Source organism: Macrotis lagotis, chromosome 6 (assembly GCF_037893015.1).
Source record: "Macrotis lagotis isolate mMagLag1 chromosome 6, bilby.v1.9.chrom.fasta, whole genome shotgun sequence".
In the NCBI taxonomy this organism is placed as follows: Eukaryota; Metazoa; Chordata; class Mammalia; order Peramelemorphia; family Peramelidae; genus Macrotis; species Macrotis lagotis.
This window is the reverse complement of record NC_133663.1, coordinates 196,404,356-196,430,323: the sequence shown is the minus strand read 5'-3', so window position 1 is coordinate 196,430,323 and position 25,968 is coordinate 196,404,356. Positions and strand designations below refer to the sequence as shown.

General features: G+C 34.8%; 1 protein-coding gene and 1 long non-coding RNA gene across 5 annotated transcripts in view; one reads left to right on the top strand and one right to left on the bottom strand.

The window, feature by feature from the left end:
• The window catches only part of LOC141491349 (uncharacterized), an 86,271-nt gene that overhangs the window by 33,648 nt on the left and 26,655 nt on the right, over positions 1-25,968 (bottom strand). The window contains exon 2 of the long non-coding RNA XR_012469570.1: positions 22,821-22,879. This is a non-coding gene — a long non-coding RNA (uncharacterized LOC141491349). The remainder of the gene's footprint in view (positions 1-22,820; positions 22,880-25,968) is intronic.
• TMEM182 (transmembrane protein 182) overlaps positions 1-25,968 on the top strand; it is a 109,746-nt gene that overhangs the window by 77,265 nt on the left and 6,513 nt on the right. The gene's annotated exons all lie outside the window — the stretch shown is intronic.

Below are 25,968 nucleotides of genomic sequence, written 5' to 3'. Positions count from 1 at the left end.
AATGATGATGATGATGATAATGATAAAGCAGTCTTTGTTTTTAACAATCTAATAGAAGACAATACATAAAAGGGAGCTAAAAGAAAGATTGATGTTCATGAAAACAAAATTAAGCAGATCTGCTGATAGAAAATGGAGAGTTACCTAGAGAATTCTGAGCCCTTATAAAGGAAAATTTTGGGGAGGAGTTTATTGCTCCTAGGGATAAGGAAACTAAGGCAGCTGAAGTGTTGAATATCAAAAGCTAGGTCAAACTGCAGAGTGATGAGATTTCACATGATCAATTTTTCCTGTAGAGGGTTGAAAGTAAGCAATGCTGCACATGGAAAATGAAGAGAAGAGGGATGTCAAGAGAGTGAAGACCAACTAAGGAATGCTTTGCCTAGAGAAAATAAGACTAATAAGTTATTATCTTCAGGCAATTTTTGCTTGGAACCAGATAACAAAAATAAGAGAAGTGACTAGAAGTTGCAGAGAAGCAGATTTAGGCTTGCTGGTAGGAAACTTTTCCTACAGTTAGAACTCTTCATAAGTATATAACTGCCTCAGGAAGTGATGGGTTTCCCTATAGTGGCCAACATCAAAGAAAAGTAAATTGTCTCTTGTTGGTCATGATGTAGTGGGTATACTTGTTCAAATAAAGGTTATACAACTCTGATTTTATGTTTCTTTTTTTTTCATGGAAAGAAAATCATATAAAATGTATTGAAGTGATTCAGTTGCATATGCTAAATAGATATTATATACAATCTAACTTTCTTATGGATTTTCCATATCATATAACTTGGACAACATATTATTATGTAAAAATATATTTTATTAGGATGGTGTGCCAGATTAAAAGATTCTTAATTTGATCTCTTCTCAAATCTTCAATAATAAAATATAAGATTACTGATGCCACCTTGTGGATAGCACCAATAAGGACCCACTGGAAACACTATATTAAACAAACTTAAAAATGCCAAATCCCCATCATAGTTTATAGCCCTAAAATCCATAGAGTTTTAGAACTAAAAATGATGTTGATAATTCAACCTTTCTTTTCCCCTGATATTCTAATACCACTACTCTGAAGTGAAGAAACTTTAGAGACTAGCCCCCCTATTCTACTTAGGAGTGATCGCTTTCAAGAAAATAAAGAAAAATTATGTCTAATCTAAACCACCATTCTTTACACTGGAACTATAATAACTTTTCCTCTCAGTATCACTATATTGTATAAAATGTAAATCTTGGGCAGAAATATAATAGAGCTATAAGACAGTAGAAATGTTGAATGTTCAGTCAAGAAAGACATAGACAAAATATACAGGACTTCCTAATCTTTTTTATATATGTCAGGGACCCCTTTAGAAGTTAGGTAAAGCCTACAGATCCCATTTCAGAATTACATTTTTGGTTTTTTTTAAATGTATGAGATAAAAATGTGTAGAATTACAGAAGAAATAAATTATTTAAAAGTAGTGATGTTTTTTTTTCCCCAATCCAAATTCATAGATTTCCTTAGCGGTCTGTGGATCCTAGGTTAAGAGTCTTTGACTGGACTCTTGTGTATATAGATTGGAGAGCTTGTGTATAAAGAAATATCATATTAATTAAGTAAAATTAAGGGAGAAAGGGAGATGATGAATTATTTAGGAATTAAAGTAATCTGATACATTTGTAAGAGTAAATATCTGAAATAAAATATAATTAATACATATTGGTTTTATAATCAGTTGTGAAATTATTAGAATATAAGGGAAAAGAGGGAAAAAATTTCCAAAGAAGAATGGAAAGAAAAGTCAAATCAATAAGCATTTATTAAGAATCTACAAGAAAAAAAGATCAAGGAGCTTAAATTCGAATGAAGCAAAACAATATGCAAAAGAGAGCTATAAGGGACATATCCTCATGGGGGGGGTAGAAGAGAAATTTAGAGAATGAAGGAAAAAAATGAATGAAACATGGAGTAAAGTTAGGAAAATTATGTTGAAGGGTATACTTTTATAGGCAATAGTTACTGAAGTTTATTGTGTAAAAATGAGTGTTACTTGAAATTTTATTGAAAAGAAAAACAATAACTTGATAATATAATGAGGCTTAAATGATTTTTTTACAATCAGTGGTATTTAAAATGATTTTCTTAAGAACTCTCAACTTGTTTGTCATCTGAGAGAAATATTTTATATTAAAAAATGGAATGGGGGGCAGCTAGGTGGCCCAGGAGTCAGGAGTACCTAGCTTATAGCTAGTTATTATAATAGCCAACAAAATGACAACAATTGAATTTTATATCTTTTAAACTTTTCAATTGTGACTTTAAAAATTTATTCTGCTATAGTGGATATTTATTTAAACAAAACAAATAATAACCAAATAATACTGCAAAAGTGAAATAGAACAGTCAGGAAAAAAAGAGTCTATACCATGGTTTTATATTGATATTGATCTGAATTGATTGTATGACATGGGAGACACTGGCACAGGACTGCCCAGCATAGTATGCCCTCATCAGAGAAGTTGCTGTGCTCTATGAGCAAAACATAATTGAAATAATTCAAAGAAAAAGTGATAAGCACAAGCTTAGAGAATCAACCCCAGGTGTTCCAATGATCTACTTGTGCCCAACCTGTGGTAGAGCATTCCAAGTTTGGATTGTTCTAATCAGAGTCAGACACACTGTAATATGACATTTTTATATTTTCATAAGTCTTTGACTTCTGTTTCTTACTAATGAGTTAAAATTTCTAATTCACACATATGTATATATGTATACAAATATTCTTATATATTATATTTGCCCATCTACTTCCCTTCACCTTTGCATTGAAGCCACCTTTATTAAAGTATATGTTGATTCATCTTGAAAAGTCTTATTTAGTTCTTTGTAGGGCTTCTCTATTTTCTCATCTTTTTTCTTTTTTTTATAGATTTTTCAAGGCAATGGGGTTGAGTGGCTTGCCCAAGGCCACGCGGCTAGGTAATTATTAAGTGTCTGAGGTCGGATTTGAACCCAGGTACACCTGACTCCAAGGCCGGTGCTGTATTCACTGCACCACCTAGCCACCCCTAATTGTCTCATCTTTTCTAAGAGATGTTGGTGCAAAAAAACTGTGTGCATGTATATGTGTATGCTTTTCTTGGTGCTCATTTTGCATATGCTTATCAAGCATACTGCATGATGAGATGACCAAATGCTCAAAGAAAGTATTTTTTTGCTGGACAGTGAGATAAAGCCAACTCAAACAACTCTCTCTTTCTTTCTTTAATATATATATATATATATATATATATATATATATATATATATCCTTATGTTGATTTCTAACTTCCTTTTTTACAGTTTCTTACATCACTCTGAGTTTTTATCTCTACAACCTGGGTCTTTGTAACTATATAAGAGGCATCAAGTAGAAGTTACATTAATTGTTTTTGTAAATCCAGTTTGAACCATTAACTAGAATTTGAATTTTGCAAATATTCTAGTCAGCACCTATTAGCAAACTAATACTTTTAAAATATTTTTAAAATGTTAGAAGAGCTAGTATTAGAGGCAAAATGTGTATACTACTTAACTCATAAACTCTGTAATAGATTTATATATTTAAAAGCTACATAGTAAGAAGGGACCTCAGAGGCCCAGGAGGAAACTGAAGAACAGAGAGAAGATGAAAATAGCTTGTCTCAGATTATATAAGCAATTATCATCTTTTAAACCAGTGTCAGTGTTTTTTTGGTAAATGTATTATTTCCCTTTAGATTATCATCTTGTTAAGGGCAGGGACTGTTGTTTTTTTATCTGTATATATCTCTATGGCCTAGTAGCATCTTTTTTTCTAAAATAGTCAATTAATAAAACATACTAAAATAAAATACTGAATAATAATTGTGTTTAAGTAAAATTAACTTCATACCATTAACTTGGATTAGAAAATTTGAGCTTTATTTTATAACAAAAATTTTCTATAAGACTTAATTGGTACTTTGGTTAAAAAAAGAGAAAGATATTAAAATGATGGTCATGGTTCTTATAAGGATTAACTAAATTACAACTTAATTAGAGTAAATTTTATTATTGCTAGCAAATTTATAGGATCTCGAATTTGAAAAAGAGCAAAGTTCACTATGATGTGAAAGTGAATAAGTCCAGAAATGCCATAACCATTCATTCATTGATTCGTTCCAGGGTCCTTCATTTATAGAAGATTCTGCTTATTCAATATTACTAGTGTCATGTTTGTCATGTTCTTTAATTCATTATACCATGACACTTGTAATTCTTTAAACAGACAAAGGACAATTCTATGTTGTATAAAACTTTAGGTCAGCTTGATTTTTTCCTTCAAATTTAGCTGTTAAAAAATTACAAATCTTACAAATTTGTGATTACAAAAAGGGGAATTGACTTGTTATATATATTATTTGGAACAACTTCCATAAATGTCAGTAAGGTCTCATGACATATAAGAATCTCCATACCAACACCTGTTTTTCCTCTGATCTCTTGTCAGGGTTATTTGACATTGCTATTTTCAACTGAATATCTAACTATATATCATGTTTGTGTGGAAACAACTGACCCAAAGTGGAATATGAATCTACAGTTAAGAACAGATTTGTATTGAGCTTATTGTGCTAAATTTTCAGTGTCAGCATTAAGTATACCTTAACTAAAGTTAGGTTTTAGAATTTCAGGCTTGGATTCAATTCAACAAGTATAGTTTATGACTAACCCGATCAACCAGGTGTTGATATTACAATTAAAAAAAATGACCCAATTTTGCTTTTAAGTGTTTTAAAAAAACTTCTGGAAAGAAGAGATAGGTACAGAAATGAGTAATTATAACACAATCAGAAATGGATTGAATATATAGTGTTATGTAGTGAAAAGAGCTCTGGATTTCACATCAAAGAACTTGGTTTCCTTTGGAACAGCAAGTTTCACTTTAGACAAATCTTACCTCCAAAAATGTCAGTTTCCTCAGGTATAAAAGGAGTTATTTTTGGGTTTAACTTCTTTTTTTTGTTTATTTGTTTTATATTATTAGAATAATCTTGTAGAGAGAGTAATAATAAACCCCCTCCCCCCAAAAAAGATGAGAAACCTCAAGAATAATGAGAAGGAAAAAAGTATACTTCAGTTTGTGTTCAGATTTCAATGGCTCTGTCTCTGGGATGAGTTGCCTTCCCCATCATAGCCACCAGAAAAGTTGCCTCAGTATTTTTCCCACCGTTGCTATCACTAGCTGTATTTCCCTCTACTCTATTCCTCCCCACTCTCACTTATTCCATTCTCTCTATCCTTTCATCCTGTACCTGTTCAGAAGTGTGTTGTACTCACTATCTGAGTACTCTCTCCCACCATCTTCCCTCTCATCTATTGCCTACTTCCCCCTTCCCCCTTCCCTCTCCCCATTCCCCCTAATCCCATTCCTTTCCTCTCATTTTTCTCTGGGGTAAGATAGATTTCTATACCCTATTAAGTGTGTATGTTATTTCCTCTCTGAGCCATTTCTGATAAGAATGAAGGTTCACTCATTCCCCCTCACCTCCCCATTCCACTCCATTGTAAAAGCTTTTTCTTGACTCTTATGTGAAATATATTAGCCTCTTCTTCTCCTTTCTCTTCCTCACAGTACTTTTCTTTATCACCCATTAACTCCATTTTTTTTACTATATTATACCATTACATTCAATTCCTTCCTGTTCCTTGTCTATATATGACCCTTCTAACTGCTCTTATAAATGAGAAAGTTCATATGAGTTATCAATATCTTCTTCCCATGCATGAATACAAGCAGTTCAACATCATTAAGCTCCTCATAATTAGTCCTTCTTATCCACTCCCTCTATGGTTTCCCCAAGTCCTGTACTTGGAGATCAAATTTCTGTTCAGCTCTGGTTGCTTCAGTAGGAAAGTTTGAAAATCCTCTGTTTAATTAAAAATCCATCATTTCCCCTGAAAGAGGATATTCAGTTTTGCTGGGTAATTGATTCTTGGTTGTAAACCAAGATCTTTTGCCTTCTGGAATATCATATTCCAAGTCCTACTAATGTAGATGCTGCCATATCCTGTCTAATTTTGACTATAGAGCCACAGTAGTTGAATTATTTGTTTCTGGCAGCTTTTAGTATTTTCTCTTTGACTTGGGAGTTTTGGAGTTTTGTTATAATATTTCTGGAAGTTTTTCTAGGATCTTAAGGCAATTTTGCTGTATTATTTCTTGCAAAATGAAGTCTAGGCTCTTTTCCTGGTCATGACTTTCAGGTAGCCCAATAATTTTTAAATTATCTCTTCTGGATCTGTTTTCAAGGTCAGTTGTTTTTTCAATGAGATATTTCACATTTTCTTCTAATTTTTTTTTGGTAAAGTTTTATTTCTTCCTGAGTTCTCACAAAGTCATCAGCTTCCTTTAGTTCCATTCTGCATTTGAAGGAGTTATTTTCTTCAGAGAGCTTTTTTATTTCCTTTTCCAGCTAGCCAGTTCAGCTTTTTTTAAGGCATTCTTCTCCTCATTTGCCTTTTGTGTTGCTTTTTCCATTTGGCCTAAACTGGTTTGTAATATGTTATTTTCTTCAGTATTATTTGTTTTTTCTTTCACTAATTTGCTGACTTGTTTTTCATGATTTGTTTGCATCACTCTCATTTCTCCTATCAATTTTTCGGCTACCTCCCTTAATTGCTTTTCAAAATCTTTTTTGAGCTCATTCATTTCATAGCCTGAGACCATTTTCCATTTCTCTTGGAGGTTTTGGATATAGAAGCTTCGATTTTGTCATCATCTAAGTATGTATTTGATCCTCCGTGGGATCAAAGTAATTTTCTATGGTCAGATTCTTCTTTTTCTGTTGTTTGCTCATTTCCTCAGCCTATGGTGTATTTACTGCATTTTCAAGGCTTTGGGGGATTTTGGGACAACCTACAGGGACCTTTATTCCTCCAAGGTCTTATGAGAGGCTCTCTTGTCTGTGTTCAGGCCCTCTCCTCTGCCCTGGAGCTGTGAGGATGGTCCCTGCTCTGCTATGGTGGTGTTGTGGGGAACTCAGATTGAAACCTGGATTTGGGTGTGGGCAAACAGTTGAGTCCTGCCCCAGGGAGAGCAGTCTCCCTCGAACCTCCTACCATCTATGGGATGAGAGCTCTAGAAGTGCTGGTGTGACTCTGTCAACTCACACTGCAGGTTTTCACCACAGGCCTGATCTGAAGCTGGAACTCTGCTCCACACTCACTGTTACTGCAGTGGTCTCTCATCACCCCTTCCAGCTATCCCTGAAGATCCCTAGGCCAAGTGGTCTGGAAACTGCCCCCTCTGCCATGGACCCAGGAGCCTGTCCTGGCTGTGCTGCACTGCAGCTGCAGCTGTGGCTGCGGCTGTGGCTACAACTGTTCTGCAGCTTTTTCCAGCCCCCTGTCCTGGTGTAACAGACCTTTTTTGCAGAACTTCTAAGTTGTCTTGGACTGGGAAATTCAGATATCTCAAAATGCTTTCATTTTTCAGCCAGAATCACTACTACTAACTGCAATTGCTTACTTCTCTTCATTTTTGGAAATACAACCCACTATGTAGGTCTCTTAGGATAATATTCAAACTCTCTTAAGAATCCTCTTCGTACTCCCTTATCCACACAAGATTTAGACAAATTTTTAGGACTGAATATGTCTCAAAGATGATATTTTAGCACCCTCAGTCTCTGAGAAAAGAAGTTCACTTCTTCCTCTCTTGTCATGACAGCTCTTTCTAGATAACAATTAAATTTCTGCTCTCCCAAGACTTTATTGTCTTTTAAAAACATATTAGCGCTAATGCCTTGTTGCCAACCTGACTACTGATCTAACCACTCTGGAAAGCAATTTAGAATAAATGAAAAGAATAACTAAAATGACCTTAGCCTATAACCCAGAGTTTCTATTGCTACAATTATAAATCAGGGAGGTCAATGAAAGACTCCAAATACATAAAAATATTTATAATAGCACCTTTTTTGTTATAGCAAATTGCTGGAACCAAAGTAGGTTTCCATTTGAGAAATGGCCAAACAAAATATACATCAATGTAGTGAGATATTATTGTTCTGTAAGAAATAATAAATATGATGAATGCAGAGAAAAATGGAAAGACAGGAACAAAAAAATCTGGAAACTAATATACACAATAACTACAATGATAAACAACAACAAATCAATCAAAGCCAAGTATTACAGAATTATGATGAGCCAGTATAACCCAAAAGAACAGATAAGACACCTACCACTCCTTTTTTTTTAAACCAAAGTAGAGGACTATATGATATGGAAGACTTCATTTAACATCCCACTTTTTTAATTGAAATTTGTTTTTCTTTCTTTAAAAAATTCTTTATTACAAGAGATAGGATTCTTTGGGGTAAGAGGAAAGGTCATGAGTGTTTTTAAAGAGATATGATTTCCTTCACTCTACTTCTCCCAGCTGAGGTGCATGTGGGTCTTGATGCTACTTCTGAAGTGGCCTCAATTTGCCCTGTGCTTCAGAGCTTAAAGAGTCTCTGGAGCCTTATTAGTCTCAGCTTGCTGTCTGTGGAAGAACTTGAGCTGCAAGAAGAGCTCTTCCCTGTTTCCACTTCTTTTCATCCCATCCCCTTTCTCATGGAGATCTAGCTGTCTGTAGAGCCTCTGCAGGAGAGTGGCTTGAGATTCCTTGTTAGTTCACCACTAGCTGCCAAATGTTCCCTTTTGATTTCTACAAAGCTTCCATAGACATTAATTTGAGTTTGAGCATATGAAAATATACCTTTCAAATTTATTTGGTGACAGGAAATCGGAGTTCTGAATATCTAGCTAGAGAAATACCCAGATCACAGTCTTTCATAGCATCCAGAGAGACAGATCTGCCTGCTGTTGAGCTCAATACAAGTAGACTTCTAGGCAAGATGACTTTGCCAATTAGAATGCATTGTCTGTGGGGCATTCAGTTATGATTATGTCCTGGAAGATCCCACACTGATACTTTATCTTTATCTGAAATATGCAGCAAAGTTCTGTGGGAAAAATTGGTCATCCCAAATCAGAAGAACCAAGAACTTTCCAAGGATGAAGAAAGAGAAAGTAGTTTTCTCCATTGCCCCCTCAACTTCTGGAGACCAAATAAATAAGGTCCTAATGATGAAGACCAAGGCTGCACATGTCATCATGAATTCTCTATTTACAAAAAAGACTCAAGAGAGCTTCCAACATTCTGTACAGCAGGCAGGTTTGAAGGACTTAGGATACACTCCTCAACATAGAGGAATTCCATAAATTGAAGATACAAAATGGAGAAATGACAAAAGAAGATAGCTGTTTCAACCTGGTCCACTCTAAGCAGTACATTCCATTCTTCTCCCAAGCAAAAGCCCAAAGTCTGGGTTACTCATTGATGTTCTATTTCCTTACCTGGCCTAGATGTCAGGAACATAGATGCTAGAGAAAGAGACAGAGACAGAGACAAACCAGCATCCGAAAAATGGAACCTTTTTGTATCAAGAACTCTACAGAAATCCAACTCTGTTTCAGTGATCAGTCCTACATTGCTTCTCAGAAGCCATCACCAGTGGAACTTATTCAGGTTCAGTCTCCTAGAATTGCAGAAGACCCAGCAGCCTTCAAGTCACCTAACATGAACCTTCCATTGATGAAAGGAAAAAAACAACCTCCACAGGTCCATTATGGAACCCATAACCTCAAACCAAGTGACATGGATTCCTACAGATTAAAAAAGTTTTCTTTTCATACGAGCAAACCTGGTGAACCACTGCTAAGTAGAGAAAGTATCTTAGATTTTTCTTTGTTCCCATTCACTTTGCACTTGACATAGGAAAGATGTCATCCATTTACAATTCTGCTGAGGATACTCTTCCTGGTGAAGTGGTGATTGCTTCTTTAAATATTTATAGCAAAGTTTGAATCTTTTTAAGGTAGGAAGTGCTATTCTGTAATATGTTAAAATTTGTCTGTATAACTTCTCAGAGTACAATTGACAAGTCGATTAGTGATCTATAGAACCTTGATTGCACGGGGCAAGGGAGATAATATAAATCTAATAGACTTTTTTCTGAATATTTATCCTAGATAAATATTTGTTTGGCAGTTCTTTTCATTGATAAAGAAAAAAAGTATATCTATAATTACAGTCTTTGTGGGAGGATATTATTGACTCAGGGGATACATATATATTTATATTTATTCAATATACATTTATGTTGTTTTGCTCCAGAGTATAGGGCTCCTTTAGGACAAGAGCTGTTTCCCTTTATCTTTATATTCCTATTACTTGGCATGTAGTTGATACTTAATAAAGATAGACTAAATTGAAGTGTACCAAATAGTTTAGATGAAATGATAAATGTAGGGTAATTTTTAGTTTCAACTCTAGTTTTGAATGTTAATTATTAAATTATTAAAACTAAAGCATTTCTCTAACCTCCAAGTTTGATATGTCAAATATGACCATTTGTGCCAAGGGCCAAAAATGATTCATTCATTCATTTCCTTATCTACAAAATGGATATAGTAGCATTCATATTACTAGCATTAGCACTGTCTTAAAAGAGAGATTAGGTTTGTTTTGCTTTCTAGAGCAGAGCTAGAAAAAAAATGTGTTCCTGTTGAAGATAGGCAGATTTTTTTTAAAGAATTGGGGGAGGGGCTATAACTTCCTAGCAAATAGTTAGGGGTCCTCAGGTGAAGTCTGGATGAAAACTTATTTGGTTTACTTTGGAAGGAATTTCTGTTCAATTAAGATTTGGAATTATGGACCTCTGAGGTCCCTTCCAACTAAGAGACTGCATTATAGGGTTTTAATGAGGAAATCATTTTGTGAAGTACCATATAAATAGGGAAACTTACTTCAGTCTGGTGCATGTAAGTCTATGGGTTTAAGAGCCCACACAAAGTGCTTGTGTATTTACACTGGGGATCAGTCATCCAAGATAACTGATGATGGTCAGAATCATCCTAGAATTGCCTCTCAGAATGTTACTATTGTTGAACTTTGTGTGGCAAAGTAGGAAGAGTGGTGGAAACCTGGAAGATATGGCTTTGACTTTTGCTTTAAATATAAACTAATTCCAAGACTAGCAGAATTGACTACTTTAAGCAATTGACTTTAAGTTTCAGATAATTGCTGAAGGGGACCTGAAGTTCTTCAAATCAATCAAATTATATAGGGAAAAAAGTGAATTCTTATTGTATCCCTATCCTAGAAATTCAAGTTTCCTTTTACTGTCATCCACACTTTCATATATTCTATAGTTCTTGTGGCATTTTAGGGATAGGATTCCATTTGCAATTCATTTTCTTTTTCCAGTCTTATTTCTGATGCCTCCAAGCAACTGCGGCTATTATCTTACTGATCTAGAATGTGTATACTACAGTAGGGTGCAATTTGCACTTTGATCTCTCCTTTTCTCTAAGGACAGACAGCTGTGAGGTTTCCATATATCCAAGGAAGGTCAAAGGAGTTGGCTCAAAAGACAAGTTGGACCTAAATAAAGACACCTGAAAATCTAATACTTGAGGAAGCTTTCCTTAGTTTTATTGAGCTGACTGGTCAACAACTTGCTGTAAATAGGTTTCAGAATTTTAATGTGTCTTTTATTTTAATATGCATTTTTAAATTTATATACGTTTTCCTCAGCTAGATGACTTAAATTCAGGTTGAATTTTGAAGAAAGGTTTTCATTTCTGAGATAAATGTTTGCTCCAAAAAAGTTTCAATCCAGTTATCCCCCTTAGAACTAAAGAATGTTACTTCTAACTTTTTAAAAGAATATCTTTCCTTTGCATTTTAGTGGACTATAGAGGGAATACAATTTGATTTCTCAGTCTGTTTATCTGCCCTGGGATGATCCTTTTCTTTGCTATTGTTTCAATATTATTAGTAATTGGTTACATAATGCTATTTTGTGAGTAAATGCAGGCAAAACTTTATGTGACATTTGTTTCAGGCAAAGTGCTCTTGAAATTGAATCTTCACTCTTTGGAGTTCAGGCTTTGGGGCTATGTGAGAACACTGAGCACTTTAAGACTGTAAGCTTGGAGGAACTTCTCACCCATAGGTATATACAGAGTCCTGTCACAATTATGATACTCAATTGTCATATATTCAATTTGATTGAAATCACAAAAAATCTCTTGGATTCTAAGCCTTTTTTGGATTGCATTTTGGTTTATTCATTTGTAGCTTATTTTTGATGAGTTTCAAAATCTAGTGCTCTCAACTTTAATAGATAAATTAATCATCTGGGATTTATTAAGTATCTAGTGTGGGCCAGGTTCTCTACTTTCTCTACTAAATGCTGGGAATACAAAAATAAAAATAAAATTATTCCTGACTTCAAGGAGCTTATATTCTATAGAAACTTGTATAATATATACAAAATTAATACATGATGCCTTCCAGATATAAATAATAACACAATTAAGTGCCTTTTAATTCATAAACAGATTTCTAGAACAATGTCAACCATACTAGTATGAGAAATAATTATAAAATTCAACTTGTAGAATCACAGAATCTCAAAGTTGGGAGTTCAAAGTGTGATGAAAATCTCACAAGATCTTAAGGATTCTGATTGTCTCTTAGGTTATTCATTTTCAGCTTATTTTTTTTTATTATTTTAAAATATAGTGCCCATAACTATAATCAACAAATAAACCAATCTAACCAATCTGTTCAACCTAAAATGGAATGCGAAATTCCCTTATATCACCCAGGCCAAGTGGTCATTAACTATTTCCTAGCTAGAAGACCACCAGAAAAGGGAACATAATACCTCCTGAAACAGCTCATTGCACAGACTATCTCTAATGTCAATAAGTTTTTCCTTATATAAAGCCTAAATTTGTCCAAGTTTTAGTTTTGACATTTGGGACTAGCAGAGCCGCTCAAACATCTTTCCCAAATGATAGCCTTACAGATATTTAAGGACAACTTCAGTTTTAAGGAATAATGATCTTTGTTTCTTCAAGCAACTTTTACATAATATCTGTTTTCACCCCCTTAGCTGTCATCTTTTAGTCAACCTGTCTACTCATGTCCTTTCTCAAATTTGGCAGCCAGAACTGAATACCAAGTATGATATGATTAGGACAGATTATAGTAGAATTTGTAATTTCCTAGTTGTCTTTCTTAAAACAATCTAAGGTCACAGTGGATTTTTGTTTGTTTGTTTGTTGACCTATTTTTGGCTGTGATATTTGACAGTTGCCTCATATTGAGCTTGTGATCTTTGTCAGATTAACTTGCTATATTTTGCATCTATATCATCCTATCTATATTAAAAATATAGAAATTTATTTTCTCTCTTTTCTTTTCCATACTTTATTAAAAATGAAATAAAAATAAATATAACAAGTTGAATATTCAAGCAAAACAAATTTCTTCAATTACTTTAGATCAAAATATATATGCCATATTCTGCAACAAAATTCATCATCTGTCATGGAACAGCTAACATATTTCATCATCAGCTCTTTGGAGTTATGGATGATCCTTGCTTTACCCATAGTTCTTATAGCTTTTAAAGTTGTTTGTCTTTAAGTTATTTCTTAGGTTCTGCTCATTATAACCCTCATCTGTTTAACTCAAGTGTTCTTAACTTTTTTTAAAATTATGTACCCTTTTGCAATGTGATAAATCCCTGGACCCCTTTTCAGAATAATATTTTTAAATACCTGAAATAAATTACATAGGAAATACAAAGGAAACCAATGATGTTGAAACAACAGTGATCAAAAAAAAATTACCAAAAATACAAGCTTATTTACAAAAAGTTCATGAACTCCAGATTAAGGACTTCCTTCCTGGTCTAACTATGCCTTACTCATACTGTACTTTTCTTTTTTTAAGAAAGATTTTATTTCTTTGAGTTTTACGATTTTCCCCCCATTCTTGCTTCCCTCCCCCCACCCCCACAGAAGTCATTCTGTTGTCTTTACATTGTTTCCATTGATCTCAGTTGAATGTGATAAGAAAGAAATCATATCCTTAAGGAATAAAAATAAAGTATGAAAGATAGCAAAATTATATAATAAGATAATTTTTCCCCTAAATTGAAGTCTTTGTTCAAACTCCACAATTCTTTCTCTAGATAAAGATGGTATTCTCCATTGCAGATAGGCCAAAATTGTCCCTGATTGTTGCACTGAAGGAATGAGGAAGTCCATCAAGGTTGATCATCACCCCCAAGTTGCTATTGGGGTGTACAATGTTTTTTTGGTTCTGCTCATCTTACTCAGCATCAGTTCATGCAAATACTTCCAGGCTTCCCTGAATTCCCATTCCTTGTGGTTTCTAATAGAACAATAGTGTTCCATGATGTACATATACCACAGTTTGTTAAGCCATTCCCCAATTGAAGGACATTCACTTAATTTCCAGTTCTTTGCCAACACAAATAGGGCTGCTATGAATATTTTTGTACAAGTGATGTTTTTACCCTTTTTCATCATCTCTTCAGGGTATAGACCCAGCAGTAGTATTGCTGGATCAGAGGGTATGCACATTTTTATTGCCTATTGGGTGTAATTCCAAACTGCTCTCCAGAAAGGTTGAATGAGTTCACAGTTCCACCACCAATGTAATAGTGTCCCAGATTTCCCATATCCCTTCCAACATTAATCATTGTCCTTTCTGGTCATATTGACTAGTCTGAGAGGTGTGAGGTGGTACCTCAGAGATGCTTTAATTTGCATTTCTCTAATAAGTAATGATTTAGAGCAATTTTTCATATGCTTTGATTGCTTTGATTTCCTCAGAAGTAAATTGTCTTTATATATCCTTTAACCATTTTCAATTGGGGGATGGCTTATTTTTTTGAAAATTTCACTCAGTTTTCTGTATATTTTAGAAATAAGCCCTTTGTCAGAAATACTAGTTGTAAAAATTGTTTCCCAATTTAATATTTTTCTTTTGATCTTGTTTACAGTGGTTTTGTCTGTGCAAAAGCTTTTTAATTTAATGTAATCATAATTATCTAGTTTGTTTTTAATGATGTTCTACATCTCTTCCTTGGTCATAAACTGCTTCCCTTTTCATAGATCTGACAGGTAAACTACTCCTTGATCTTCTAATTTGCTTATAATATTGTTTTTATCTAAATCCAGTAGCTACTTTGATCTTATTTTGGTATGGGGTGTGAGGTGTTGGTCTAGTCTAAGTTTCTTCCATAGTAACTTCTAATTTTCCCTATAGTTTTTATAGAAGAAAGAGTTTTTATCCCAATAGTTAGACTCTTTGGGTTTATCAAACAGCAGATTACTATACTCATTTCCTACTGTTGCACCTAGTCTATTCCACTGATCCACTGCTCTGTTTCTTAGCCAATACCAGACAGTTTTGATGACTGATGCTTTATAGTACAATTTTAGATCTGGTAAGGCTAAGCCACCTTCTTTTGCAATTTTTTTTCCACAGAATCCATGGAAATTCTTGACTTTTTATTTCTCCATATGAATTTACTTGCAATTTTTTGTAACTCATTAAAGTAATATTTTGGAATTTTGATTGGTAGGGCACTAAGCAAGTTTAGTTTTGGTAGAATTGTCATTTTTATTTTATTAGCTTGACCTATCCATGAGCAGTTGATGTTTTCCCAGTTATTTAAATCTGATTTTATTTGTGTGAGAAGTGTTTTGTAATTGTTTTCAGAAAGCTTTTGAGTCTGCCTTGGCAGGTAGATTTCCTGTATTTTATATTGTCTGAAGTTACTTTGAATGGAATTTCTCTTTCTAGCTCCTTCTGCTGTATCTTGCTAGTCATATATATAGAAGTGTTAAGGATTTATGAGGGTTTACTTTATATCCTGTGACTTTGCTAAAGTTAGTAATTATTTCTAGTAGTTTTTTAGATGATTTTTTTGGTATTCTCTAGGTATACCATCATTTCATCTTCAAAGAGTGAGAGTTTTGTCTCTTCTTTCCCAATTCTAATTCCTTCAATTTCTTTTTCTTCTCTTATTGCTGAAGTTAACATTTTTAATACAATATTGAATAGTAGTGGTGATAATGGGCATCCTTGTTTGACCCCTGATCTTATTGGGAATACTTCTAGCCTATCCCTGTTGCATATAATGCTTGTTTATTGTTTCAGATAGATACAGTTTATTATTCTGAGGAACAGTCCATTTATTCCTATGCTCTCTAGGGTTTTTAGTAGAAATGGATGCTGTATTTTGTCAAAAGCTTTTTCAGCATCTATTGATATGATCGTATGATTTCTGATAGGTTTGTTTTTGATATAATTAATTATACTAATAGTTTTCCTAATATTGAATAAACCCTGCATTCCTGTGACAAATCCTACTTGTTCATAATGCATTATCCTAGTGATAACTTGTAATCATTTTGCTAAGATTTTATTTAAGATCTGTGCATCTATATTCATCAGGGAGATAGGTCTTTTTCTTTCTCTGTTTTAACTCTTCTTAGTTTAGGTATCAGTACCATATGGGTGTCATAGAAAGAGTTAGGCAGAGTTCCATCTTCACCTATTTTTTCCAAAGAGTTTCTATAGAATTGGAACCAGTTGTTCCTTACATGTTTGATAGAATTCACTTGTGAATCCATCCATTTGACCCTGAGGATTTTTTCTTAGGGAGTTCAATAATGGCTTGTTAAATTTCTTTTTCTGAGATAGGGTTACTTAGGTATTTAATTTCCTCTTTATTTAACCTTGGCAACTTATATTTTTGTAAATATTCATCCATTTCTTTTAGATTATCAAATTTATTGTCATAGAGTTGGGCAAAATAATTCTGAATTACTTTAATTTCCTCCTCATTTGGTGGTGAGTTAGCTAGATTTTTCATTTATGCTGCTAGCAATTTGGTTTTCTCTTCTTTTTTTTAATCAACTTGATCAGAGGGTTACCAATTTTATTGTTTTTCTTCATAAAACCAGTTGTTTTATTTATTATTTCAATAGTTTTCTTGCTTTCAATTTTATTAATTTCTCCTTTGATTTTTAGAATTTCTAATTTGATATTTAATTGGGGGGTTTTAATTTGTTCTTTCTCTAATTTTTTAGTTGCATGTTTAGTTCATTGATTTCTTCTTTCTCTAATTTATTCATGTAAGCATTTAAAGATATATCCCCTGATAGTCACCTTGAGTGTATCCCATAGATTTTGGTATGTTGTATCATTATTGTCATTATTTAGGATGAAATAATTAACTCTTTCTGTAATTTGCTGCTTGATCCACTCTTTCTTTAAAATGAGGTTATTTAGTTTTCAATTAGTTCTGGGTCTATAGTTCCCTGGCCCAATATTGCATTTGATTTTTATTGCATTATGATTTGATAAAGATGTATTCACTATTTCTGCCTTTCTGTAATTGATCATTAGGTTTTTATGGCCTAGTACATGGTCAATTTTTGTGTGCCATGTGCTACAGAAAAAAAAGTATATTCCTTTCTATCCCCATTCACTTCCTCCATAAGTCTATCATATCTAGGTTTTCCAACAATCTATTTACCTCTTTAACTTCCTTCTTGTTTATTTTATGATTAGATTTATCTAAATCTGAGAGTAGGAGTATGAGATCTCCCAGTAGTAGAGTTTGCTCTCTATGTCTTCCTGTAGCTCTTTCAACTTCTCCTCTAAAAAATGGTAAAGAAAAAAACTGCTATCCAATAAGATGAAACTGGCTGTATACCCATTTGGGAAAAAAGATTTCCATAGCATGCACACATATTTAATATTGAAATTAATTTATTGTCTATGGTATCTTTTAGGAGGATATAGTTTCCTTCCTTATCTCTTTTTAACACTGTCTATTTTTGCAGCTGCTTTGTCTGAGATAAGGATTGCTACACACACACACACACACACACACACATACATATATATATATGTGTATATATATATATATATATATATATATATATATATATACACATATATATATGTATGTGTATGTATGAAAAATCTGCTTCGAATGAGTTTCTTGTAAGCAGCATATTGTAGGATTCTGGTTTTTCTCCACTCTGCTATTCACTTACGTTTTAAGGGAGATTTCATCCCATTCACATTCAAAGTTATAATTGCTAACTTTTTATTACCCTCCATACTATCTTCTTTCTGTTTGTATTTCCCCCCTTTTTTTCCTTTATCCACATTTCCCAGTGTTTTGTTTCTGAATTCTGCCACCTTCAGTGTGTTTGCCCTCCTATATCCTTCCCTCTCCCCTTTCTTTCCCATTTTCCTTTTCCCCTTCTTCCCTTCTTTCAGTTAGTTCCCCTTTCCCCCCTCCTGTCTCCCCCTCTCCTTTACCTCTTTTAATACTTGAAAGGTAAGATAAAGTTATTAACTTAACTGAGTGTATGTAAGTTAACTTTAAGCCAAGTCTGATGAGATGGAGATTCAGGGGGTTCTCACCTCCTCCCTTCTTCCCCTCTATTACAGTAGAACTTTCATACCTCTTGACATAATGAGATTTACCCCATTAAATCTCCTCCATCCTCCCATCTCCTTACTGTCCCCCCCCTTTTTAAGGAGGTATTGTTTTTAAATTATTCTATCTGAGTCACAGAAAAGTTATGAGTTTCCATCACTTCTGGCTAAGTATTTTCTCTCTAATAGAGTTATAATTCTCAAGAGTTATGAGAATCTTTCTCCCAAGTGGGTATACAGCCAGTTTCATTTTATTGGATAGCAGTTTTTTTCTTTACCATTTTTTAAAACCTTTTCATGTGTCTCTTGAGCCTCATGTTGGATGTCAAATTTTGTATTTAGCTCTGGTCTTTTCATCAGGAAATGTTGGAAGTCTCCCATTCTAGGCTACCTTGCTTTTCAGAATATCTCATTCCAGGCCCTTTGATCCCTTAATGTTGTTGCAGCCAGGTCCTGTGTAATCTTTACTGTGATTCCTTAGTATTTAAATCATTTCTTTCTGGTTGCTTGCAGGATTTTCTCTTTTATCTGATAGTTCTGGAATTTGGCCACAACATTCCTTGGTGTTTTCATTTTAGGATCTTTTCCTGGAGGGGATTGTTGTATTCTATCAATAACTATTTTGCCCTCTGGTTCCATGATATCAGGGCAATTTTCTATCACTAAATCCTGTAATATTAAGTCCAGGCTTTTTTTCTCTTCAATATTTTCAGGAAGGCCTATAATTCTCAGATTTGTCCCTTCTTCAACCATTCTCAAGGTCAGTGATTTTGCTGATGAGGTATTTTACATTTCCTTCTATCTTTTTTTGATCTCTTGGTTTTGTTTAACAGAATCTTGTTGTCTCATGAAGTCATTAGTTTCCACAGATTCCATTCTTTTTTTTAGAGATGAATTTTCTTCATTTACCTTTCGCAACTCTTTTTCTAGTTGATCAATTCTATTTTTGAAGGAGTTTTCCATTTGCTCAAGTGTGGTTTTGGTAGAATCATTTTCTTTTTGCATTTGCCCAATTGAAGATCTGAGAGAGTTATTCTCATTTTCTATTTATCCAATTGTATTTTCCAAGGATTTGTTTTCTTGTTGCAAGGTGTTACTTTTCTCTTGAGTTTCTTTTCCCAATTTTTCCAATTGATTTTAAATTCCTTCCTGATTTCTTCAAGGAAGTCTTTCTTCTCAGAAGTGCTAGATCTCTATGGGTTCAAATATATTTCTTCTAAGTATTTCTCCATGGGCTCCCCCTTTTTGCTAGCCTTTCTTCATCTTTCTAGTATCTTGTGTTGGGGGGGTGGCTCTCAGGGGTTTGCTTTCAAAGATCCTTGAGACTTTGTTCACTTGGCTGAGCAATTCCAAGAGCCCACCATTAGGGAGCACTGGTTGTTTTCTCTGGAGTGTTTGAGGTGCTCAGTAGCAGGGTCTGAGTTGACCTTGAACAATGTGCTGAGCCCTGGGGGAGGGAGTTAATCTCTCTTTAAGTCTCTGTTGACCACACCTGAGCCTGAGGGGTTGGGAAATTGTTTATTGTTTGTCCTGGGAAAAGGCCTCTTGGAAAGTATGGAGCTCAGGTCCCCAGATCAGCTGGTTGTTCTCTAGGTGTGCTCTGAAACTCTCCTGTGCTGGAACTCACCTTCCTATAACTCGTCTCTTCCCAGTCAAAGATTCCTTGGCTAAAGTTGAATCTCGCATCTCCAAAATGTAGCCTTTCAAATGAGGTAGGAATATCATAACTTTGGCTATGCCTGATATCTCACTGAAGATTGAACAAAGGGAGAGAATGCCTGGTAATGTTTAGCATGTACTTGCCTTGATGGGCCAGTAGTCTAGTTTAGGAGGAAAGAGATTATAAGTGGAGGAAGGATAGAATTTTGTATATGTGGTAATGTTAAAAACAAATATTATTGGCAGGCTCATATTTGACTCATTTTCTAACCCTTTAAGTGAATTATCACATACCCTTTAGGGAAAGGTCACATAATTTATTTGGAAGCCCATTACACCAAGAAGTCCTCAAGCAGAAGATGGATCACTTTTCAGGAATGTCATAAAGAAATACCAGTCACATGTGAACAAGATGATCTCTGAGGTGTGAGCTAATGTTGAATCTTTGAATGTTAGTGATTATAGCATCATAAGATTCAGAGGTGGAAAGTTAATAGTACTAGAAATAATTTAGACTGATACTTTCATTTCATAATTAAGAAATTTCTGGGGCAGCTAGGTGGCACAGTGGATAGAGCACTGGCCCCAGTATGAGGAGTACCTAAGTTCAAATCTGGCCTCAGACACTTAATAATTGCCTAGCTGTGTAGCCTTGGGCAAGCCACTTGACCCCATGTGCCTTGCAAAAACCTTAAAAAAATACCCTATAATTAAGAAATTTCTGAGGCACAAAATGGGGGCTTGCTGATTGATCATATTACTACCTAGTAAGTGGCAGACCCAGAACTCATACCCAGACCTTCTAAATTCTGTTTTAATATTTAAGTCCCAAGTGATATTTCCCATTCACAAATAGGTTAAAGATTATCATGTGGATGACAAACATTCCCAATAGAGTTTTCTCAGGAAAAATTCCTCTTTATACAATATTAATATTTATACCAGGGTTTATTTTATTACAGATGATGTTATATGCTACCTTGATGTTAAGAAGACAGTTGGGAACATGATTTATGGGCCTGACCATACCAGCAAGATAGCTATAATCCTTAATCTGAAGACCTAATAGACAGAATAATGGGTTTCTGGAAAATTTGTTTTAAAAAGTGGTGCATAAAAGTTTATTGATTATTTACAAAGGCAATTTTCTTTTGTAATAATCTGAAAAGACTATTTTCAGCAAATAAGATAAGAAGCATTATCAACAAAGGATAGCAAAGACTTAGAAAGGTGTTTCATAAGGTAAATTGTATTATGTAAATTGTCAAGTATAGCTTTTATATTAGTAAAGCAACACTGTCCATATGTTTTTCACATAAATTTAAATGCATATCCCTGCTATACAATACATGGTATTGCCATATTCTTGTCAACTTCTGAGGTATGACTTTGTGAAGGGTTTGCTGCCCAGCTATGACTGGTATTTCTCTGTGATAGAGCTGTTGCTTACTGGTTTGTTCTCTTCTGCTAGTTGTTTGCTCCTTATGACAATTTATATTTATATGGAGAGAGAGAGAGAGAGAGAGAGAGAGAGAGAGAGAGAGAGAGAGAGAGAGAGAGAGAGAGAGGAGAGAGAGAGAGAGAGATGCAACTGCATTCATTCAGTCTTGCTTCTTGATCTTGATTATATGTTTTGGTAAGTTTTACATAGTAGGGTCAGAATGTTGATTGCCTGGCCTTGTTTATTTGTTATTTCTCTTTTCTATCATGAGGAAGGCATCTCTTCTTTAAGTATAGAGGAATGCAGAGTTCTAATAGAAAAATGTTTTATCAGTGAAATGTAATTTTTTTTCCTGATTATTTGCTACTTTTAGTAGTCACCTATATTTTTCTGGGTATTTGTGGAAATCCAGAGATCAAATGATATTTATCCTTATAAACCTTGAAAATATAGTGGGCTGATATGATATACACAAGAAATTATCCAGTTATCCCTTCTACATCACAACTATCATGGATCAAAATAAGAAATTAAGTGGGAATTTTGGGAAAGTTTTGCAGTATCTATAGTCAATACATGAAAGTCAGCAGGTGACACAGAACCCATGACCAGATACTTAACCAAAATTTAACAATAGAGTACTGTAAATATTCCATAGAAAAAAAGGAAAAATTCAGATGTCTATTCTGGTTCAAAGGAGGGTCAAAAATTTGTTTGCAGATTTACCAGCCCATGGGGGCTCCATACCTCAAAAGACAGAAGGAAAGCATAAAAATAAAATTCAGCATTAAACAAATGTGAATGGTTCAAAGAGGCAATTCAGTTAACAAATATTTTCAAGTGCTTACTGTGTACAAATGTACTAGGAAAGTTAGGGATTGTACTGATGTTTCAAGTAACACTTTGATATCAGGAAGGGTGGGATAATATGACTACTTCCATGCATGAGAAAGATTTGTTTGATATTAATATGGAGAATTCCTTAGATGGAAGAGGAAGGAGAGAGGGGAAATATGTTAAAGGGCTATTGCAAGAGTTCAATTGAGTGCTAATCAGGGTTTCTACTTGATTTATGGCAATCAAAATAAAGGATGCAAGAGATAATGATTTGATAGAATCAGCAAGATTTGTCTACTGATTATATATGTAAGATCTACAATGACACAATGGTTTTAAGTATGGGAGATGATAAATGGTTGGTATGGCTGACAGTAACAGTGAAATCAGATTTTTTTTTTCAGGTAAAATAGTAAAAAAAAGTGTATATATGTGTGTGTCTGAACATGTATATGTATATGTATATGTGTATGTATACACACATATCTTACCTCTGATGCTTACTGCCCATGAAGTCTTCAGGCATTCAACTGGACCTCAGTTTCCAAATCTGTAAAATAAATGGGCTGAAATAGATGATCTCTGATCTCTTCTATCTGTAAATTTATTTTCTCATAATCCTATAATTTAGGTAAAGAGGTCTTAAAAAACAACTAGAGATGTTGATGGTGGGGAAATTGGTGATGCCATCATAAAGATGAGAGTTCTTTGTTGGTGAAAAACTCAGGACTAGCCCTGATGTTAGGAAAGTTCAGGATTTTTATTTTACAAACTCACAAGGATTAAACTTTTTCGGCTTGAAGACAGGTTGAATAACAAAGGTTTAGGTGAGAATGCTTGGTGGAGGAGGGGAGAGAAAGGAAAACAGGTATAAGACCTGGGTGGGTTTAAGACTTGAGTCCAACTAGGAGAGGATTTTTGATATATTGCTCCAGTGGCAAAGGCCACAAGCAAGTGATTCTAGCTTAGAGAGAGAAAGTGGCTATCCTACAAAGAATAGAGAGTAAAGGAGAGAGCTAGAGACTTCCACTCCAGAAGACCCTGCTTGAAAACATTTCCATAGTGGGCAATGCTTGGGGATTAGTTTAGCACCTGTCTCCAGGTATTCTCTAATATATCTGCTACAGGGGTGGCCTTCCAAGGAGTGGCTAAGATAATATTTACTGTGCATGGGTGGTGTTCTATGCACTAGTCTTTCTTGTCCAAAGGAAGAGACCTTAAAGTCCAACATGATCATTCTTTGTGCCCTGATTCAACATGAAATGAGAGCTCTGACAATAACCAGGATTAAATACTGCTCCTGGAAAAGTAAAAACTGAGGCTGTAGGTGTGACTGGTATTCCCAGGGGGAAGGACTAAGAGAAAAGAGGGTCCAGAAGTGAACCTTGGGCAATGCTCACTTTAGTGGCCAAGAAGAAAATGAGCAACAGGTAAAGAAAACACAGAAGGAGCAATTATAAGGGGAGTTTGGTATTTCAAAAGCCAAGATAAGTGAGTCACTGGAAGGATTCAAAGAGAATGAAGACCAAAGATAGGCTACTGAATTTCAAAATTAACTTTTAAAAAGGTATTTTGAATAGATAATTTTAATAAAAGGATAAAGGTATTGTGTAGATAGTTCTCCTTCCTCTACAAGAATTTAGAGAGGTCTATAGAAGGTGGAATGAAGCTAGATGGGATAAAAATGTTTGAGGAAAAGTGATCTGTTTAGGATTAGGAGAGGAGCACATTTAATTGTCAGGGGGAATGGGAATGGGATGTCTTGGAATTCAAAGTGAAAATACAGAAATCATCTCCTGCTATTGATGGTATATTCGCCTGGGATGTTCCTGCCTCAGAGGCTTCAGCAAAATGTACAAGTAAGTTGTGGTTATTTTAATTGATTTCTACTAGGAAGACTTTTTCATGGGAGGCAAATAATATCTGTATCTGTCAGAATGTTCTCTCAACCCCCAAGACACATTTTCAGTAAACTTCAATGACTCCCTACTACTCCAGGATCAAATATATTGTCTGGCATTTAATGACTTTGTAACCTGGTCCTTTCCTACCTTTCCAGTCCTTATAACGATCCAGCTACCACATACTCAGTGATTTGGTTACTCTGGTCTACTTGCTGTTCCATAAGCATCACCCCATCTCCCTACTCTCTATCTCTTATGTTTGGAATGTTCTTCCTTACTCTTGCTTCTTGGCTACCTCCTCTCCCATTTGTTTCAGAACTCAGCTAAAATCTTGCCATCTCTTATAAGCATTTTTTCAGTTCTCCTGATTATTAATATCTTTCCTCTGAAATCGTCTCACATCCAATTTTTTATAATTTTTCATATTTTCCTCCTTTCTTTTCTTTGAATTTCCAGCATTTAAGGCCTGGCCCATAGTAAATGAAAAAGCATCCATTAAGAATTTTCTATGTGTACCAGGTTTCTGGCAACTGAGAGTCATTTTAGACTGGAGGGTTAAACAAGAAGCTCTAAGCATCCCTACTGGACCACCCCACTCCTGAAAATGTGACAGGTCTGTGAAAATACACACTAGTGGAAAGTTAGCTGAGTGGCAAAGAATTCTGAGACCAGGTAGGTCTCTGGGAGTCAGCACTGAATGGCAGACTTCTTAGGGTTGGTGAGAGAGGACAATCCATGATCTCTGCACTTTAGCTGTGGAGCCCTGATCATGAGTATGGTAGTGTGGATTGTTCTGACCCAGAATGGAAAAAGCCTGATTGAAAGAACCAAGGCAATACACTTCTAAATAAAAGAGAGACCAAAATAGAGAGGTATGAGTTTGAGACCCTTCCCATAATTCTGCTATAGCAAGAGAACAATTCCATAGTTACCAGAGAGAAGTTGACAGTGTTGTCACAAAGGACCAAGATATAGTCTCCAAGTAGGATAAAAACTAACCAATGACTTCTAGCTACTCCTCTCCCCCCCAAAAAACCCCAGAAAAATTAGATTGTAATCTCCTTGACAGTAGACTTGTCACTTTTGACTTTGTATCCCCACCATTAGAATAGATATTTAATAAATGGTTGTTGACTGATTAACTGATTGAATAAGAAGCCTCCTCATTTGTGATGCTGATGATAAGACATTTGGATAGTTTGGATAGATAAGACTTTAATTTCAGGCTTATACTTCAGCCTAAGAAGAGCGAAGAGCAAAGGAGCAGGAACCATTTCATTAACCTTCTTGAATAAAGCTCTGAGGGTAGGAAAATGGCAAAGGAAATAATCAAACTCTATATCTGGTCCTCTGAGAAATGGTCAAGCAAGGAAAATTCCTTTGAAAGAAGGTTAAGAGAGAGCCAGACAGGGAAACACAGATATACTCTTGCAAAGAAAGGGAGGGAATGTTTTTGTGTGACAACTATTCTGTGATAGAAAGCTTCTTGAGATGACCTTGGGAGAGTATCTGGATTGTACTTGCACTGCTCTCCTGGGGTTTTCCACTTATTATACTCCTTTTACACCTGGACTGCCATAGTTAACTATAGGCTATTAATGTCTCTTTACACTGACATTAGTTTTAGGGGAACTAGATAATTAGGACACTGTTTTTTTATTTAGCCTATACATAGTGGTGAGGAAGATCATGGGGAGAGTTCATTGGGATTTGGAGGAAAGAAGTAACTTTAACC